The sequence below is a fragment of the Cyanistes caeruleus genome, chromosome 9 (assembly GCF_971803275.1).
Source record: "Cyanistes caeruleus chromosome 9, bCyaCae1.hap1.1, whole genome shotgun sequence".
Lineage (NCBI taxonomy): Eukaryota > Metazoa > Chordata > Aves > Passeriformes > Paridae > Cyanistes > Cyanistes caeruleus.
The window spans coordinates 46,475-67,455 of NC_141709.1; the positions used below are offsets into that span (position 1 = coordinate 46,475).

The 20,981-nt window shown below is 52.1% G+C and overlaps 2 long non-coding RNA genes across 3 annotated transcripts in view; both read right to left on the reverse strand.

Annotated features, from left to right (window-relative positions):
• Positions 1-1,171: 1,171 nt before the first annotated feature.
• LOC147651400 (uncharacterized) overlaps positions 1,172-20,981 on the reverse strand; it is a 132,537-nt gene continuing 112,727 nt past the window's right edge. The window contains exons 8-17 of the long non-coding RNA XR_015273865.1: positions 6,564-6,756; positions 6,422-6,463; positions 6,164-6,327; positions 6,002-6,080; positions 5,787-5,924; positions 4,848-4,921; positions 4,728-4,769; positions 4,470-4,633; positions 4,308-4,386; positions 1,172-2,536 (exon numbers count right to left, since the gene is read on the reverse strand). This is a non-coding gene — a long non-coding RNA (uncharacterized LOC147651400). The remainder of the gene's footprint in view (positions 2,537-4,307; positions 4,387-4,469; positions 4,634-4,727; positions 4,770-4,847; positions 4,922-5,786; positions 5,925-6,001; positions 6,081-6,163; positions 6,328-6,421; positions 6,464-6,563; positions 6,757-20,981) is intronic.
• On the reverse strand, positions 7,897-16,442 carry LOC147651401 (uncharacterized). 2 transcript variants are annotated; one of them, XR_015273861.1, is made up of 5 exons: positions 16,011-16,074; positions 15,452-15,552; positions 8,824-8,987; positions 8,638-8,717; positions 7,897-7,986 (listed from the first exon to the last, which is right to left on the reverse strand). It is a non-coding gene; the product is annotated as an uncharacterized LOC147651401 (long non-coding RNA). The 2 variants fall into 2 exon arrangements; XR_015273863.1 differs by lacking the exons at positions 7,897-7,986; positions 16,011-16,074 and adding an exon at positions 16,321-16,442.

A 20,981-nucleotide genomic window follows, 5' to 3' on the forward strand; every position in this document is an offset into this window, starting at 1 on the left:
TAATGATATGTCAGGGTTTAGATTGGGTAGGGTTAGTTTGCTTGGTGGAGTTTGGGGTGTTAATGAATTAGGTGGCTTTTGCTAAATGTTTTTTAATATTTGAAAGACTTTTTTATTTATTGTTTTTAAGATGGTTTTTAATAGTTTTTTGGTTTAGTTTTTGTTTTGTACTTGGTGCATGGTAGGGGATATGGTATATTTACTGAATATTATGTTTTTTAGTTGAGGTGTTGATAAGGTTGTTTTTGAAATGAGTTTTATGGTTTGATTTAATTTTTTAGGGGCATTATGTTTTTAAAGGGCTTGTTTTTTAAGGTTAAGGATGATGTTTTGAGTAGCAGTGTGAGGTATAGGGTAGGTTTTTATTTATTTATTGATGTATTTTTATTATTGTGAGTATGTAGTGCTTATGTATGTTTGGGGTACAGTAATGTAGCTAATTTGTTAGGTTTCTTATATTTCTATTTGGATTATTGTTTCTTAGAGGGGGTTCATTTGTTTGATTGTAGTATGTTTTAAACTTATGGATAACGTGAAAAGTATTATTTATGGTTAAATTTATTTTTTGGTTTTATGTTTATTTGGAGATAGTATTTTTATTTTGATGATTCAAGGTATTATGAGATTATTGAGTTAAAACCAAATTGTTCCTGTATGGTTAATTACAGTTTATTTTCGATCTTTTTTTTTTGTAGTTGCATGTACCTGTTTATTTGGTGCTTTTTATTAGTTGTATTTTTGGGGATATGAATATTTATATGATGGATTTTTAAAGGTAGGTCGTTTTTGTAGTGATTTCTTATTTTTTAGTAGTTTAATTTTTTTATTGTTAATGAGGTCTTTATTTTTATACAGCATTGATTATTATTTATGAATTAGAAAGTAGCAATTTGGTTAGGTTGTTTTTAGTAATGCTGAGGGCTCATTGAATGGTTTTCAGTTTAGTAAGTTGTTGAGGTTTTTTTAAGCAGATTGGGTTGTGTTAGGTTTTATATAGCTTTTTGTGATTTGTTTTACTTTTATGATGTGGTATGAATTATTAGTAAAAAGAGTGTAGTGGGGTTTTTTTGCTCCTCCTCTAATAAACAGGGTATAATTACTAATACACTTTTAAAACATGTTACTGGGATTGGGATGTAGGGTAGGCCAAAGAAAAAATAAACTAAAGCTATTTGGTACAAATTTCAGTACTTTTATAAAGCTTTTATCCATCATTATTACTGAGCTTAGCTTAGCAGCTATTTTAATCTGTGCTCTTTTACTGTGAAAGTTATGTAGTAGGGACACTATTGGAGTTATTTTTGGATAAGAAAATAAACATAGGGACAAGAAAGGCATTAAAACCTCAAAAAAAAGCTCAGAGACTAGAACAACATAAAGGCCTCCACCCTGAGAGACATGAACTTAAGTAACACCATTACAAAGTCCTTTATCCCAGCACACAGTAAGCACCAATACAACAAAATCAGCATAGGTTTTCCTTACTCTTCTGAACCCCACATTGGGCAGCAAATAATAAAATGCTTAGACAGCTAAGACAAAACTCAAAGCGCTGCAGGATAACTTCACAAATGCAGACATCTACTGTCAACCTAGGAAAAGCATGTAGATTCCAAAGTAAAACCTATGTCACAAATTTCAAATTACAGGGGCCTGGGACTTGGCCTTGTACACCTACAGCCAGGCTGGGCAGCAGGGCAGAGCAGCTCCGGGACAACTACACCCAGACACCCGTGACAGACCAGACACCCGACGAGGGGACACAATGGGGAGACAAAACTCTGGGCCACAAGAACGGCGGCGAGGACTGAGAGAATGCGGAACGAGATGAGCCGGGTGAGAATGAAGGCGAGCTGATGAAGCTCACAGAACCCGGGAGGAAGAAGATGCTGACGGAATGACAAACTCCAGGAACCGCCAAGACGGAGGCCCAAGAATCTTACGGCCGCAATCCTCTACCTATCTTTGCGTTTCTTCAAGTCCTAAGCCGCAACAATGGATCCTCGCGGCGCACGGCTGTTGACACAGCTCGGAAGAAGACGTCTAAAAGACATCCGATCGGATGCTTTTCGAAACAGATGCGATTCCAAGGCCTCTGAGAGCAGCCGAGCCGAGGAGCCCAGAGATCGCAGATGCTATAAGTGACGCTGGGGTTTCTGGTAAGCCCCCAGAAGAGATAGGGCAAGGCACGTACAACACAAGAGGCACAAAAGACACAGAAGGCACGACGGACAAGTGACACGCCACGCCCCGAGGCTGCTCTGTCCTGCACACCTCAGCACTGTGAACAAAAGTGAGGCTCTCCCACCGTGCGGCCTAAGGGGCCACAGCCTGGACCTCCCCGTCCCCAAAGCTGACTCAACTATCCCAGGTCACAAGTCCCGACCCGGCACCCCGCTTTCATCCCCTCTGCGGGTGGTAGCCTTTGACTCAGCTCTCGGATGCCCGCTGGAGAGGATCCACACGGAGCGCCAAGGAAGGCCGCCTGGCTATCCGGGAAGTTCCTGCCATCGCCAGGCTGTCGTCTCTCCGTCAGCTACCAAAAATAAAACAGAAAATCAGCAGCTGATCTTTGCAGGGCGTCGGCCAAAACCTGACAATTCCGCTACTCACGGTCTCCTGCGAACGGCCGTGACCTGAGGCCGCACGATACGGCCACGCCGGGACCAGGCAGCGTCGTCGCAGGGCGCGCCTGAGTTAAGAGAAGAAAAAGTGATGTGGCGTTGCTGAGACTTGAACAGGCCCTCGCTCCTCCTCCTGACATCCCCAACTCACGGGAAGCCCTCGGCCCCTTCCTGAAGGCCAGCCACACGGCCCCTTTACGTGGAAAAGGCTCCGTCACGCGGTCCCTGTGACGCTTCCGCAGGGCTCACGGGAGCGGCGAAGCAGGCGTGCCGGCCGGCTGGCGACGGGGTCTCGACGAAACGCGACTGGACCGCCTAAAGCACGCAAACAAGGAGGGACGCTTGGCGTCGCACCTGAAACTGAGAGCCCAGCGATAACAACAGCCTCCCTCCACCGGTCAACGCTCACCTTGCCCACTTCACCTTGACTGCTGCTAGATGGCTCTATTTCCTAAAAATAAAGACAAAGAGGAGACCTGTAACACAGGGACCGGTTCCAGTTGCCCTGCAAAGACAAACACTGACTTACCTTCTCGGGGAAACCCCCTTACCCGGGATGGGGCGCTCTGCCACCGATTTCATCCATCCGCATCTGAAAGAGAGCTGAGACAAAAGTCAAAGCGCTGCAGGGTAACTTCACAGCTCCGGACATCTTGTGTTGATCTAGGGATATGTTCTAGACCCCAACTACACCCTACATCACAAATTTCAAATTACAGGGGCCTGGGACTTGGCCTTTTACACCTACAGCCAGGCTGGGCAGCAGGGCAGAGCAGCTCCGGGACAACTACACCCAGACACCCGTGACACACCAGACACCCGACGAGGGGACACAATGGGGAGACAAAACTCTGGGCCACAAGAACGGCGGCGAGGACTGAGAGAATGCGGAACGAGATGAGCCGGGTGAGAATGAAGGCGAGCTGATGAAGCTCACAGAACCCGGGAGGAAGAAGATGCTGACGGAATGACAAACTCCAGGAACCGCCAAGACGGAGGCCCAAGAATCTTACGGCCGCAATCCTCTACCTATCTTTGCGTTTCTTCAAGTCCTAAGCCGCAACAATGGATCCTCGCGGCGCACGGCTGTTGACACAGCTCGGAAGAAGAAGTCTAAAAGACATCCGATCGGATGCTTTTCGAAACAGATGCGATTCCAAGGCCTCTGAGAGCAGCCGAGCCGAGGAGCCCAGAGATCGCAGATGCTATAAGTGACGCTGGGGTTTCTGGTAAGCCCCCAGAAGAGATAGGGCAAGGCACGTACAACACAAGAGGCACAAAAGACACAGAAGGCACGACGGACAAGTGACACGCCACGCCCCGAGGCTGCTCTGTCCTGCACACCTCAGCACTGTGAACAAAAGTGAGGCTCTCCCACCGTGCGGCCTAAGGGGCCACAGCCTGGACCTCCCCGTCCCCAAAGCTGACTCAACTATCCCAGGTCACAAGTCCCGACCCGGCACCCCGCTTTCATCCCCTCTGCGGGTGGTAGCCTTTGACTCAGCTCTCGGATGCCCGCTGGAGAGGATCCACACGGAGCGCCAAGGAAGGCCGCCTGGCTATCCGGGAAGTTCCTGCCATCGCCAGGCTGTCGTCTCTCCGTCAGCTACCAAAAATAAAACAGAAAATCAGCAGCTGATCTTTGCAGGGCGTCGGCCAAAACCTGACAATTCCGCTACTCACGGTCTCCTGCGAACGGCCGTGACCTGAGGCCGCACGATACGGCCACGCCGGGACCAGGCAGCGTCGTCGCAGGGCGCGCCTGAGTTAAGAGAAGAAAAAGTGATGTGGCGTTGCTGAGACTTGAACAGGCCCTCGCTCCTCCTCCCGACATCCCCAACTCACGGGAAGCCCTCGGCCCCTTCCTGAAGGCCAGCCACACGGCCCCTTTACGTGGAAAAGGCTCCGTCACGCGGTCCCTGTGACGCTTCCGCAGGGCTCACGGGAGCGGCGAAGCAGGCGTGCCGGCCGGCTGGCGACGGGGTCTCGACGAAACGCGACTGGACCGCCTAAAGCACGCAAACAAGGAGGGACGCTTGGCGTCGCACCTGAAACTGAGAGCCCAGCGATAACAACAGCCTCCCTCCACCGGTCAACGCTCACCTTGCCCACTTCACCTTGACTGCTGCTAGATGGCTCTATTTCCTAAAAATAAAGACAAAGAGGAGACCTGTAACACAGGGACCGGTTCCAGTTGCCCTGCAAAGACAAACACTGACTTACCTTCTCGGGGAAACCCCCTTACCCGGGATGGGGCGCTCTGCCACCGATTTCATCCGTCCGCATCTGAAAGAGAGCTGAGACAAAAGTCAAAGCGCTGCAGGGTAACTTCACAGCTCCGGACATCTTGTGTTGATCTAGGGATATGTTCTAGACCCCAACTACACCCTACATCACAAATTTCAAATTACAGGGGCCTGGGACTTGGCCTTTTACACCTACAGCCAGGCTGGGCAGCAGGGCAGAGCAGCTCCGGGACAACTACACCCAGACACCCGTGACACACCAGACACCCGACGAGGGGACACAATGGGGAGACAAAACTCTGGGCCACAAGAACGGCGGCGAGGACTGAGAGAATGCGGAACGAGATGAGCCGGGTGAGAATGAAGGCGAGCTGATGAAGCTCACAGAACCCGGGAGGAAGAAGATGCTGACGGAATGACAAACTCCAGGAACCGCCAAGACGGAGGCCCAAGAATCTTACGGCCGCAATCCTCTACCTATCTTTGCGTTTCTTCAAGTCCTAAGCCGCAACAATGGATCCTCGCGGCGCATGGCTGTTGACACAGCTCGGAAGAAGACGTCTAAAAGACATCCGATCGGATGCTTTTCGAAACAGATGCGATTCCAAGGCCTCTGAGAGCAGCCGAGCCGAGGAGCCCAGAGATCGCAGATGCTATAAGTGACGCTGGGGTTTCTGGTAAGCCCCCAGAAGAGATAGGGCAAGGCACGTACAACACAAGAGGCACAAAAGACACAGAAGGCACGACGGACAAGTGACACGCCACGCCCCGAGGCTGCTCTGTCCTGCACACCTCAGCACTGTGAACAAAAGTGAGGCTCTCCCACCGTGCGGCCTAAGGGGCCACAGCCTGGACCTCCCCGTCCCCAAAGCTGACTCAACTATCCCAGGTCACAAGTCCCGACCCGGCACCCCGCTTTCATCCCCTCTGCGGGTGGTAGCCTTTGACTCAGCTCTCGGATGCCCGCTGGAGAGGATCCACACGGAGCGCCAAGGAAGGCCGCCTGGCTATCCGGGAAGTTCCTGCCATCGCCAGGCTGTCGTCTCTCCGTCAGCTACCAAAAATAAAACAGAAAATCAGCAGCTGATCTTTGCAGGGCGTCGGCCAAAACCTGACAATTCCGCTACTCACGGTCTCCTGCGAACGGCCGTGACCTGAGGCCGCACGATACGGCCACGCCGGGACCAGGCAGCGTCGTCGCAGGGCGCGCCTGAGTTAAGAGAAGAAAAAGTGATGTGGCGTTGCTGAGACTTGAACAGGCCCTCGCTCCTCCCCCCGACATCCCCAACTCACGGGAAGCCCTCGGCCCCTTCCTGAAGGCCAGCCACACGGCCCCTTTACGTGGAAAAGGCTCCGTCACGCGGTCCCTGTGACGCTTCCGCAGGGCTCACGGGAGCGGCGAAGCAGGCGTGCCGGCCGGCTGGCGACGGGGTCTCGACGAAACGCGACTGGACCGCCTAAAGCACGCAAACAAGGAGGGACGCTTGGCGTCGCACCTGAAACTGAGAGCCCAGCGATAACAACAGCCTCCCTCCACCGGTCAACGCTCACCTTGCCCACTTCACCTTGACTGCTGCTAGATGGCTCTATTTCCTAAAAATAAAGACAAAGAGGAGACCTGTAACACAGGGACCGGTTCCAGTTGCCCTGCAAAGACAAACACTGACTTACCTTCTCGGGGAAACCCCCTTACCCTGGATGGGGCGCTCTGCCACCGATTTCATCCGTCCGCATCTGAAAGAGAGCTGAGACAAAAGTCAAAGCGCTGCAGGGTAACTTCACAGCTCCGGACATCTTGTGTTGATCTAGGGATATGTTCTAGACCCCAACTACACCCTACATCACAAATTTCAAATTACAGGGGCCTGGGACTTGGCCTTTTACACCTACAGCCAGGCTGGGCAGCAGGGCAGAGCAGCTCCGGGACAACTACACCCAGACACCCGTGACACACCAGACACCCGACGAGGGGACACAATGGGGAGACAAAACTCTGGGCCACAAGAACGGCGGCGAGGACTGAGAGAATGCGGAACGAGATGAGCCGGGTGAGAATGAAGGCGAGCTGATGAAGCTCACAGAACCCGGGAGGAAGAAGATGCTGACGGAATGACAAACTCCAGGAACCGCCAAGACGGAGGCCCAAGAATCTTACGGCCGCAATCCTCTACCTATCTTTGCGTTTCTTCAAGTCCTAAGCCGCAACAATGGATCCTCGCGGCGCACGGCTGTTGACACAGCTCGGAAGAAGACGTCTAAAAGACATCCGATCGGATGCTTTTCGAAACAGATGCGATTCCAAGGCCTCTGAGAGCAGCCGAGCCGAGGAGCCCAGAGATCGCAGATGCTATAAGTGACGCTGGGGTTTCTGGTAAGCCCCCAGAAGAGATAGGGCAAGGCACGTACAACACAAGAGGCACAAAAGACACAGAAGTCACGACGGACAAGTGACACGCCACGCCCCGAGGCTGCTCTGTCCTGCACACCTCAGCACTGTGAACAAAAGTGAGGCTCTCCCACCGTGCGGCCTAAGGGGCCACAGCCTGGACCTCCCCGTCCCCAAAGCTGACTCAACTATCCCAGGTCACAAGTCCCGACCCGGCACCCCGCTTTCATCCCCTCTGCGGGTCGTAGCCTTTGACTCAGCTCTCGGATGCTGGGTGGGGTGGATCCACATGGGGTGTGAAGGAAGGCCTCCTCGCCATCTGGGAAGCTCCTGCCATTGCCAGGATGTGGACTCCTGGTCAGCTACAACCAAGAAGACCAAATATCAATGCAGGAGCTTAGTGCCACATCTGTGAAAACCCAGCACTTACCTTCTCTAGAGAATGCCCAGGTTCATGGGCTGCACACTTCACCCCACAGGGAGACAGAGGCTTGCTTCACAGCAGTATTGGCTGACAGCCAAACGACCACCACCTCAAGGAGGGGAGGAAGACTCTCCAGTCAGTGAGGGCCAGGGAGCCCAGGGTACCCCAAGGATAGAAACCCCAGCTTATATGACAGCAGTAGGCCCAAGCACTCACTATCGCTTCCTGGCTGGCCCTAGCACCAGGGAACTGCCTGCACCTCTCGGGGGTTCTGGCACTCTGCTGCTTTACGGTTCCTGCCTGCAGCTGTCTCAAGGAAACGGGAGCGCTGTTAGGGCTGCTGTTTAGGGTTTGAATAGTCCTGTACTCTACCTTATATCCCAACCTATACCCCTTTTATTTTCTCTGTTTGTCTCCAGCCCTCGAGCCCTTGACCTCTGAAGCCCTCCCTCAGCCTCTCCGTGTCACTGCCAAGCTGCCCCGCTGAACCCTACAAACTTACAACCCTACGCTTGCAACCGGGGATGCTCCTTATCCATAGGCCCCAAGAGATGTCCCTTAGCCCGGACTAGGCAATCCACAGTTGCTCCCTACCCTACCTAAGTTTGGCCCTGAGACAGGGCAGAGGCTGACAGAGCCGAACTCTTTGCGGAGGCCAGGCACGAAGCCTTACCAACCGCCGCCTCGAGGAGGGGTGGGAGCAATCCCCGGCTGCGGAGGGACAGAGAGCCCAGGGTGGGGCGGGGCGGGAAACCCCCTGTTTCCCCAACCCTGCGGATCGTCCCCCCACTATCTCTTCCTGGCTGGCCCTAGCACCAGGGAACTGCCTGCACCTCTCGGGGGTTCTGGCACTCTGCTGCTTTAGGGTTCCTGCCTGCAGCTGTCTCAAGGAAACGGGAGCGCTGTTAGGGCTGCTGTTTAGGGTTTGGGGTGGGGTACACCTGAACTCCACCTTACCTATACCCCTTCTTTTCACTGTTCACTCAGCCGTTTTATTTTTGGAATTCTTGTGACAGATTGAGGGCACTGAGGAAGGACTGCCAAGATGAAATCAAAAGGGAAAAGGAGAAAGATCACCCCTGCAAATCCACACTGGCTCAGCTGTTCAGGTGCTGCTTCCTGGCAGAAAGCTTTGTCCCTCACCACCTCCTTTATGCAGTGCTCCACGTCCAGTTGCATCCACGTGCTCCCCCAGACCCTATGAGATGCTCTCACCGTCACTCCATCAGATGCCACTGGGAGCCCACCAGAAACTCCTCTCCTTCAGCAGTTCCATGCCAAAGTTGATTTGCCACTCGTATTTGGCCCTGTAATAACAGCAAAATCATTGCCCTCTGTCAGGTACTTGTTGTTAGACACAGGTTTTTCCATAGCCATCTTTTCAAGAACGAAGTGCCATCCCTGCTTGATTGCTAAATCAACAGTAAATTCTGGAAAACCTAAATGAGAAAAAGAATCTAATATTACGAGTTAATATGGGAACCTTTATGTGATTAAACTAGTATGCTTTGAAATAAAGTGAATTCTTCCAGGTCTACTGCAAAAATCTAATTCCTAAAAAAAAAAATAACCAAAAAACAAACAGCATCAAATTCTCACACATATGATCAATAAAGTCACAATACCTCCACCAGCCAAGGGAAAAAAATCTTAACCTAGAAAAAATCCAAACCACCTCAAAAAGATTCAACACTGAAACACAATGCATCCTAACACTTCAACTAACAATACTAAAATAAATTTTAAAAACAAGTATTCCCTCTATCCACACCACCAATACCACATAAAACAAATAAAGCAGTCTCATCACAGCACCCCCAAATCAAAAACCTAAATTGCACTAAAATCTTTAAAATAATCACAAATTAACCCCAAAATAAAGTTTAATCTCACTAACAAAAAAAACCCCAAAACAGGTAACACAAACAAAAGCCACGCCATACAACCACCAGCAAAAACAGATGCTATGCTCTTTCACTAACAGTTCTTATCACATCAGCAAAGTTAAACATAAATAAAAAGCAACCCTATTGAACTCCACACATCACACTGAAAGGAATGATGAGCTTGTCTTTACAAACAAGCTGTGGGTCAGTTGATAAGATGTAGCTATCAGTGACAGACGACAGAAACAATGGGATGAATTCCAGTAGAAGATCAAAGAGGCACTGAAAGAACACTAGGAGTTCCATAAAAGTTAAGAAGGGATTATGCATTGGGGGTGGAGGGGGAAAAGGTACCCCAGGTGTCAGGCGTTCCAGGCAGTCTGTACCTGTCAAGTACCTCAGCCTATGGGGAAAGGGAGAAGGGACAAGCGGCCGGGAATTAGGATAAAAAAGGAGGCTGTGCCCTCCAAAAATTTGAGAAACCCCAGGGGAATGCCCCATGGCCTCTCCCTTTATTTGAATAAAGTAAAAGGACTCCTCTGTCTCCTTTTTGGATATAAACCTCTGGTGTTCGTGGAGTAATTTTCCTGACAACACCAACTATTAAAAGAAAAAAATCAAACCAAGTCACTGAACTCAAAGCCATTAAACTAACCCTAGACATTAGTAAAAAAACCCCAAAGCTCTACATTTATAGTAATACCTGAATAATTACCAAGACTCTATAAAAAATTTTAATAACTAATTAAAAACAAAAAAACAACCTAAACTACAACAAGTTAAAAAACACCACCCCCAAAAATATACCTATAAAAAGCCACCATATAAATGCCTGTGTCCCCAGAAATGAAGCTAATAAGAAACACCACAACAGAAAGGAATCCAAACTTATCATCAACACCTAAACTAAAAAACACAACATTAAATAAATAGAACATATACATTATTATACACCAACTACAAACCAAAAAAAAAGATACAATCAATTACTAAAAATCACCTTAAAACCACTCAAAAAACTGCCAAAAATTAAAAACTGCATCTAACAAAAGCCGCCTAATTAACACCCAAAACTCAGCTAACCAAACAAACCCTACCCAATCTGAACCCGTACATACAATAAACAAAACCAAATAATACATATCAAAATCTATTTTAATTGATTCTACCTAAAATACAAACCAACCCATTCATAAAAATCATCTTTATTCAAAAACCAGATTTCACGTAGTGAACACAAAAAAATGAAACAACACACTATGTGCCACCACAAAAACTAATATTGAATAAAAACCACATAAATAACTCTGCTTACTCAATATTACTACCACTATTTATATTTACCTGTATCTCTATAAAAGTATATCTAAAAGTAAAAAATAATTTGACCATTAAGCCAAAGATATACAATAAAAATTAAGATGTCCTAAAATTACATTATATCCCCACCATCTGCTTTATGCTTAAACAAATTCTGTAACTTCAAAACTAACAAAAAAAAAAAACTTTTAACGTACAATCTGTATACAATACTAATACACTCTACCCCAAATTCTCTCTCAACTCTATTGTTTATCAGAGACAACAAAAAATCCATTTTGTACTTTTTTGAAAATAACTTCTCATAGAGAGGAATGACAGGTTTGTCTTTACAAACAAGCTGTGGGTCTGCTGATAAGATGCAGCTATCAGTGAGAGACAACAGAAACAATGGGATGGATTCCACTAAAAGATCAAAGAGGCACGGAAAGAGTATCATGAATTCCACAAAAGCTAAGAATTAAAAAGGGATTATGCGTGGAGGGGGGGGAAAGGTACCCCAGGTGTCAGGCGTTCCGGGAAGCCTGTACCTCTCAAGTACCTCAGCCTATGGGGAAAGAGAGAAGGGACAAGCAGCCAGGAATTAGGATAAAAAGTAGGCTGCGCCCTCCAAAAATTCAAGAAACCCCAGGGGAATGCCCCATGGCCTCTCCCTTTATTCGAATAAAGTAAAAGGACTCCTCTGTCTCCTTTTTGGACATAAACCTCTGGTGTTTGTGGATTAATTTTCCTGACATCATTGATTAGTGAATACAAAATAATTGCCAAAACCATAGTAACTTCTTCTAAAACTGTTCAACTTGACTCCAATCCCAAAACCCAAGCTACCACCAAAACACCCCACGGCTCAAAAAGACCCCACGCCACATCCCAAACACACGTGAATAAAAACCACAAAACCTTCTAAATCTCCTGATCTCTACTCCACAACAAATAAACTATCTAACGTTATTCATTCTTCTTCCTACGCCCTACTTATTGAAATAAACATTTTTTTCACTTTTCCTCAAAAAAAAAATTTCCTTTAAAATCTATTAAAAAACTAACTGAAACCTGATTTCTATCAAGAAACACATTCATTTTAAAACATTTCCTCCCAATTGGTCTCAGACCTTTCCAAGGTTTGGATCCTGTTCCAGTGCACCTGAACCAAATCAACCTGCTCTGGCTCTGGAAACATCAACACCAAACCCAGAGCACGAAGCACCTCGCTGTCCCTACCCTGCTGTCCCCCGGCCCTGCTCTCTCGCATCCTACGCTGCAGAGCGCTGGGAGCCAGGTTCAGCCCCGAGAATTGTCACATCCATTCCCTCGGACATTCCAGCTTCCACGGGGATATTGCGGGGACCCCCTGCATTCCATTCCCCAGTACAGCACCAAGACAAAGTTCTCACTCGGCCCGCGTCTCCAGAAAATCGCGTGTAAGGCTTAAATAAACCCCGAGGCTTGAGAAATACAGTCTGCCCGAAAAGCCCAGCTCTGCATCCAGGGGAAATGAACATCACAAACAGATTCACACACCCCAGATGCACGGGACGCTGCCAGCTCGGACCTGCAGTTAACTCGGCAATGGAAAAACCTGAGCTCGAAGCCCTCCTGCGAGGGTACAAAAGGTATTGGACACAGTTTCTAGAAGGCACCACATCGTTATTTAAAGGCGCAGCTCGGCTAAAGAGCAATATCGACAAAGCCCCGAGACAAAAAGCCCGGCAGGTCGGGCTTTTCCCCCTCCCCTCCTCCCAGCGGCTTTTGCCAGCGCACTCTGAAGCTGACAAGCCACAAGTGTCCCCCAGCGCCCCCGCCGGGACTCGCTCCCGGGCTGGCGCCGCTCCAGGTGCGGGGGGACCGGGGGAGCCACGCGAGCCCCGGCAGCGGCGGCACTCGGCACCCGGGGGCGGCCCCGCGCTCCCGGCCGGAAAGCGGCTCCTCCGGCGGGCGGGGGCAGCTCCGGCCCCGGGAGAGCCCGGCCCGCCCAGCGGCACCGGGACCGGCCCGAAGGGGCCCCAGCGGTGCCCGAGCCCCGCGCCCGGAGCGGACAGAGCAGCCGGGACAGACACAGCTCCGCGCCGCGGCTCCCGCCTGCCCGCCCGGCCTCAGCACGGCTCTGTCACTCCTCGGGGGCTGCCAAGCCGCCAAATTCCCCAGGGAATGCCAGAAGCGCTGCCGTGCAGGGCTGTAAGGGGTCAGAATCGCTCTCAAAAGCAGCGCCACGGCTCCATGTGACCCCGCCTAATGCTGGAAAAGCCGGTGTTTCTGTCAATTGAACCCCGGAAACTGAGGCAATGGGGGGGTGTTCGTGCCTTCTTAAACCAATACGATGGCAAATAAATGAGTGCTCCCCCCCTTCAATTTAATCCCCTAAAAGTAAAAAGTTGTTTTTCGCTTGATTGAAATCTCTCAAATGATAGGAAAAGGGGAACACTCAATCAGACCCTTAAAAAGTAGTGACTATAAGGCTTCCTTCTCAATTTAAACCTCAGGATGATGGAAAGTGGGGGGTTCCCCTCAAGTCAAACCCATAAAATAGCAACAATATTTCCCCCCTTCCATTTAAAATGGAACATGGGGATTCACTGTTCACTGATACCCCTAACACCCTGGAAAAGGCAGGTTTTCCTCCAATCAGCACCCTTAAAATCATAGGTGGACTCCCCCCCAGTGTAAAAATAGATAATAACAGGAGTTTCTTCCCTCAATTTATGCCCCCCTTTTGTCCTCATAATACCCATTTCTTCCGGGGGGAATTGGGGAGCAAACGGCAAAATGAAATCAAAAGGGAAAATCCCTTTTGCAAATCCCTGCGAACCCACACAGGCTTACTTGGCTCAGATGCTGCTTTAAACAATGCTCCATGTCCAGGTGTATCCAGCTGTTCTCCCAGATCCTATGAGACACTCCCAGTACTACTCCATGAAATATCCCCCAGGAGCTCACCAAAAATCCCTCTGCTCCAACTGCTCCACACTCCATGCTCAAGCGAAGTGACAGAAACCCTCCCCCTAAAATAGCCCCGGGCAGGACCCACCCATTCTTTACCATAACTGCTCACACCTGGGGCTGCTCTGAGCGCTCATCAACCTCACAATTCAGTTTGTGCTGTTGCCATCCTACGGGTGAGGGGAGGGGCAGAAGGAACTTGTCGCTCATTCCCTGGACAGGACATTGTCTGCACCTGACACACTGGGGCACCAGGCTTTCCTTGCTATGGATCAGGACACTTCTCCTCCTCCTGGTGCCCAAGGCTGAAAATGGAATTCCACCTCCACAATTCCATGTGTTTGAGTTTCACAATTCCCAATGTAATTCCCCATGGATCATAAGCCATCACCTCTAATTTTTCCTCTAGAATCACTGCTGACTTGCCTTTCTGTGGAAGTGCTTGACGCATGGATGCAGAGTTCAGGGGCTTGTTTATGGCTTATCCTGACGAGCACAAATGAAATCCAAACACCCAGAATTACAGGGAAATATGGATAAAGTTTATAAATACTCCTCTTCCCTGCAAATCCCTGGCAACCTCCCATTGACCTTTTACTCTTAACCTCTGAATTTTGACCTTTGACTCTTGACTTTAGCTCTCTGAAGTTTGATTCCCTGATAATTGACCTTGAACCACATAACCTTGGAAAATTAACCCATAACATTGCACCTGGGACCCTTTACTCTTGATCTTTGAACACTGACCATTCACATGTGACCCTTGAAGTTTGAATCCCTGACTTTCCAATTTAACCATTGACCCCTGACCTTTTGCACTTGACCTCAGCCCTTTGACCCTGCCCCAACATCAATATTACTGACCTACAGTGATTTCAGCATATGAATGCTACCACAGTTATCTCACCCAGCCGTGTCAATAACACTATCAGTCTCTATCCCAGCCCCAGTGATTATAGCTCCAGCCCTAGTGATCCCTTCCCTGCCCCAGTGATTTCAGCTCTTGGCCCACGAGCTTTATTTCACTGCAAGCTCTCTTCTTCCAGCTCCACATCCACTTCCTTTTCCCTCCGCTCTGCTAGGTGAAGCTGCTCCAGGTTGAGACAAAGGGTCTTTGTTCTTGGTTCCAGCTCTGAGGTTTCACCTTAAGGCTGAGAAATGCCACTCCAACCCCATCCCAACCCCAAAGCAATCTTTACTGTATTTACAGCCTGCCCCGTTGTGTACCATTCTATGCTTGCTTCCCACATGTACAGTCACTATGCCCTCAGAACAGTGTTTGCAGCAGTCCCCATCCCAGCCCCAGTGACTTCAGCTTCAGTCCCACAAGCTTTATTTGACTGCCAGCTCTTGTGCTATCCTTCTGCCTCCTCATCTTCCCAGCAGTGCCACATCATGCTGCTTTCTGGCTCTCCAGGCAGGATCTCTGTTTTAGCTCTAGCTCTCTGTGGTTTGAGCTTAGCTCTTGAACTCACATTCCAGCCCCAACCTGACCATCCTTACTGGAGGAACAGCTCTGCAAGGCCCTATCCCCGCCCTTACACTGATTTCAGCTCCAGCCACGCAGTTCGCATCCCAGCTCCATATTCCTTATCCCAGCCCCACAACAGTTTTACCCTAAACCCTACCATGTTTCTGTCTGCTCCAGCTCTGCTTCCTGAGTTCCTGCTCCTCAGCTTCCCACTTCTGGTGGCTGAAAGTTGCTCCCGCTTCTCACTGCAACCCAGGGCTGTTGATAAGGCCACAAGTCAGTTATTACTATCACTTCAATGTCTCTAGATACTGTCCTACCCACCCTAATGGGAGCCCAACTTTGGGGACACTTGAGGCCTCTAGCCCAACAGGTACCTTCCCCCTCCCCCTGGGTCTCAGCCCAGCACTTGCCCAAAGGCCCCCCCTCACCCCCCCCAGGCATTACCAGGGGCTGGGAATAGCCATTGGGCCCCTGCTAGCCCATCCCAAAAGGTGCCCTTGGGCTGGTTCTCAGGCCCTGGAGCCCTCCCAGCCCCCAGACCCTCAGACTCTCCTTGGTACCAGCAGACAGGGGCTGCAAATCCCCCAGGCACCTCCTGCAGGCCCTGAGCTGCAGCTCCATCCCCTTCCCCCATGGCATTTATCCAGCTCCAGCCTCAGTATTTCCATTGCCCGTCCTGGAGCACCGGCGCTCCCTGGATCACACCCGCGCACCTCCCGCCACCGCCCGCCTCTCCGCCGCTCGCCGCCGCGCCACCGAACTAAGGCCCGCACCCCTCCAGCTCACGCTATTTATAGCCCACACCGGCCAGCCCAGCCAATCACAGCCCGAGGCAGCGCCGGGCCCGCCAATCCCAGCCCGCCCGTTCCCGCCGCGCTCGCCTCCGCGACCCCCCGCTGTCCCCTCAGGCCCCGCTCCCGCGATCCCGCCCGCTCCCCCCCTTCTCCCCGTTTCTTTGGGCGAAGTTACGGCCGGGACCTGAACGGGGAGCCCCCGCCCACCCTTCCCGGGACCCAACAGCACCTCTTGGGGCTGCGGCAGCTCGGCTCCGCCGGCTCCCAAAGCGACAGCGGCCGGAGCGGCACCCCAGCAAAACGGGGGAGCGGGAACGGGCCACGACTGAGCGGGCTGAGCTTGGCGGGACCGCGCCTGGATTCAAAGGGCGGCTGTGATTGGCCACCTAGAACCCTGACCTAGAACCCTGACCTAGAACCCTGACCTAGAACCATAACCTAGAACCCTGACCTAGAACCATAACCTAGAACCATAACCTAGAACATGACCTAGAACCCTGACCTAGAACCATAACCTAGAACCCTAACCTAGAACCATGACCTAGAACCATAACCTAGAACCCTGACCTAGAACCATAACCTAGAACCAATCCACCGGGATTGGCGGAAGCTTTGAGGCTGCGGCCCATGGGAGCGCGAGGTGCTCAGTTAGGCGGAGCCAGGGGTCCTCGCAGGGTCCGCGGTCGCCCTGTGCCCCTCTCGCCAGACTCCCGTCCCCTTCTCCGGCCCTCTCTATTGCCCTGGTCCCGCCTAAAAGGCCCCCGCAGAGCCTCTATCGGAGCGCCCCAGCGGCACTCGGGGCAGGGGGCGGGGAGGGGCGTAGCCGCCAACTCGCCCGGGTGTGGTGCCAGCTCACAAAGCTGCGATGGCAGCGCGGAGCAGGGAGCGGCGGTGGGGAAGGCGTGCACAGCTCGCTGCGGGCTCTGAGCGCCTCTTCCCTCGCAGCGGTTCCTCTTCTGCGAGGACTTGGACTGCCCGATTAGGTGCTGGCCGAGGTAAACACCTTAGCAAAATACCTAAGTGCCCGCCCCTCGCCTGCTGCGGGTCCGCTGCTCACCGTCCTTCTCCCCGCAGTCCGTCCGTGAAGCTGAAACTGATCTGCCGCCCGCCACTGCTGCTATTCTTAGCCGCCGGCCTGCACGGCCGCCGCTCCTTTTAGCGCAGTGTCCCTGCTCCCAGCCGTGTCACTTTACACACTTAACGCTATTTCACCCCTCCCTGCTATTTACAGACACCGCCCCGCTCACTCCCTCCCCAGGCTCGGCAGCCGCGGAACTGCCGTAGCTCCCGCTGCCGCCTCCCCCCCGTCACCCAGCGGAGCGGGGCAGGGCCCCGGTCGGGGCACAGCGGCAGTACCGCTCTGTGCCCACAAGAGCTCAACATAACATAACTGACTCAAAGGCAGCTCACACAAGAAGGGAAAGAGGAAAGAAAAAAACATCTGCGGAGCTCAAAAGCAGAAACTCTCTATCTGTGTGCACTAACATCCATGATTTTTTACATTTCCATTTTTTCTTTACATTTGACTTCATCCCCAACAGTTGTCTAAGAAATAATGTTATTAAATCTTTGTTTCTCTTGGTACACCTTGAAAACTTGGTGTTGCTCTGTATGTGTGGCTTTGGCCACGCTTGTGGACATGTAAAGTCAGTACTTGGAGTCTTCTGGACACATAATGGGAAAAGTGTGTCGGAGTGGATAAATTGCTGTTCTGTACATCTGTAGTGGTGCTGAGTTTTCCTTTGGTTAAGGAGACCTTAACCACGTTCACTGTGGGGAAAGCTGATGGACTCCTGACTGCAGGGCTGGGGTGATGGTTCTGCCTTCTGCATGCCTTTCCTTTGTGGACACAAACCAGTGCAAAAGCAAGGTCCTGAAGCAACCGGGATCCTCCTGAGAGGGCCACTCCGTTCCAGCAGCAGTGCTGAACACACTCCCCCTCCTCTCCCAGTCCTGGCCAGCGCTACAGCAGGCAGAGGAGGGAGCTGCCTGGGGAAAATGGAATCTTGGCCCTGCTCCACCAGGTACCAACCTCTTCCTCTGCTAGACAATGTGCCTTCACACAAAAGACGAGTCCCCAAAGGATGGGCCTTGCAGGCTCTTGCCTTGGAGTGGGAGCAGCTCCACCCTGCTTTTATTCTGGTGGCAGCTTGCTTCCTCCCAAGGTAGACACTGGTGCTCCCAGGGTGAGCACTCCCGGTGGAATGGCCAGGCCTCCCAGCCCTGCAGTTTAAAAAGGAGCACAGACACACACACAGAGAGAACCATGGACAGGTGAGAAAGAAATGCTCCGTGAGGCGAGGCTGGCTTGAACAGCTGCATCCTGGGCATTGCTTTGTTGTCTCCCATCACCCAGCTCTGCAGCCAAGAGGCCCCTGTGGTCTGTAGCACCCGCTTGGTGCACGTGGGACCGCTCGGGAAGGCGGCCAGAGCAGGACGTGCTGGGGACCCGGGTGCAGCAGCCACGTAGAAATGCTGTGAGGTCCAGAGACACCGAGCGGTACGGCCAGCCCGGGTCACAGCCACGCTGGAAGGGGAGCGGGAGCTGAGAGTATGGGATGGGGTCATACTTTGTTCCAAGGCAGGTAAATTCCCCACCATTTTTCCTTGTTATTTTGAACTCTAACAGCATCAAACACTTTGTGCTTCTCTGCGTTTAACATACAGTTTTCCAGTGAGTTGGCTGCTCACGGTTTTTCTCTGTTTCACCACAAAATTGGTTGTAAGATCTTTTGGATCAAATCCCAACATCTCCCTTTACTCGTGGATTAGGAAGGAAAATGTTGAAATATCCCGAATTTCACCCCAAAAGCCTCCCAGGATTTCCTCCCAAAATCCCCCAATTTTCACCCCAAATCCCCAAATTTCAGCGCCAAAATCCCCCAGGGTTTCACCCCAAAATCCATCCTGCGAGTCCAGAGTTTCTGGAACCAGTCCGGTGGTTCTAGACTATTCTGCTGGACCCCGCTCGGTGCTGAGGTTCCAGATCACCCAGGACAGTCCAAAACACCGGGAGAACCTCAGCAGCCTTCAGGACCCCCGGGATGGATCCAGAACCTTCTGGAAGACAATCAGCACCCTCAGGATGGATCCAGGACCTCCTGGAAGATGCCCAGGACCCTCAGGATGGATCCAGCACCATCTGGAAGGCACTCTGCAACATCGGGACACATCCTGCACCATCGGGTAGGCACGCAGCACAATCGTGACGGATCCAGCACCTTCTGGAAGGTGCTCAGCATCCTTGGGACGGATCCAGCACCCTCTGGAAGGCGCTCAGCACCCTCGAGATGGTGCTGAGCACCCTCAACACTCATCCTGCACCCTCGGGATGGTGCTGAGCACCCTTGGCATGGTGCTGAGCACCCTCAGCATGCTCAGCACCATCCCGAGGGTGCTGAGCACCATCCCGAGGGTGCAGGATGAGTGTTGAGGGTGCTCAGCACCATCTCGAGGGTGCAGGATGAGTCCCGCGGTTGCAGGATAAGTCCTGAGCGTGCTCAGCACCATACCGTGGGTGCTCAGCGCCGTCTCGAGGGTGCTCAGCACCATCCCGAGGATGCAGGATGAGTACCGAGGGTGCTCAGCACGCTCGGGACTCATCCTGTACCTTCTGGAAGGCGCTCAGCACCCTCGGGACCTTTGATCCTGTTCCCTTTGATCCCATTACCTTTTTTCCCAATTTCCGTTTCTCCCATAATTCCCTTTTTTTTCTTTATTCCTGGTTTGTTGTTTTCTTTCCCGTTTTTTTTTTTCTCCCGATTTCCAGTGTTTTTTTCTTTATTCCCGTTTTTTCCCCCAGTTCCCGATTTTCCCCCAATTCCCGTTTATTTATTGTGCCGGTGTTAGCAGCGGGGCAGAGACAGGCGGGGGCCGTGTGCCGGCGTCGGGCGGCTGCGGTGGTGGACGCGGGGACGTGAAGACGCACGGCGGGGACCGGACAGCGGCTGGGCCGGGCGGTGGCAGAGGCGACGCGGCTGTCAGCAGTTGTAGAGCCGGGGCCCCGTGCCCGTCCTTGCTCTCCCCCCCGCGGCTTGAGAGGCCGGTACGGAGGGCGGTGGAAAAGCTGCGGCTGCGAGCGGGCACGGGGCAGCCGCGGGCGGCGGCAGGAGCATCGGCGATAGAACCTGTGACTGCGCATGCGTGGATGACGTCAGCGCCGCAGGGCAGCATGGGGGAGTGGTGTGGGACGGCGCGACTTCCGAATGGGCCCCGGCGGCACCGCTGAGAGCGGCGTCGCTGAACGGCGGCGGCGGCGGCGGGAACGGCGACTGCACGGCTGCCGGGAAAGCGGAGCCCGCGGGGCGCCATAGGCGGCGCGGGCGGCACGGAGCGGCTGTAGGGGAGCGGAGCGTGCCGGAACTGGGGTAGGAGTAACGAGGGCCGCGCGGTCGAGGGGCGGGGGCGCGCCGCTCTAAGCGGGCGGGAAGGGAGGGACGCCTGTGGGGACAGAGGGAACGGGGGCCGTGAGGGCAGAGCCGGGGGCGGGCAGGGCGGGGATTGCGACACCGGTGACGAGGCTGGGGGGGGTGTGGAACACGGAGCGGGGAGCTCGCCGGTTGCCACGTCGGAGACGGGAGAGGGATGAGGATGGGGAAGGGGAGGGGGCGCCGCGGGATCCGCCGTGGGGTTTGGGGACATAGGAACAGACCGCGAAATCACGGGGGCTGGGGCAGGTGGGGCAGGGAGGCAAGAAGGGGATAACACACTCTTAACATCCTGGACCTGATGATCCCTATGGGTCCCTTCCAGTTTGGGATATTCCATGATTCTGTGATTCTTTATGAGAGAGGGAGGGAAAGAAGTAAGATTAGAGCAGAACCCTGTATCATTGAACAGATGTTAAAACAGCTCTCTCAGCAGGAGAAAAAGAATAAAGAGAGAAAGTTG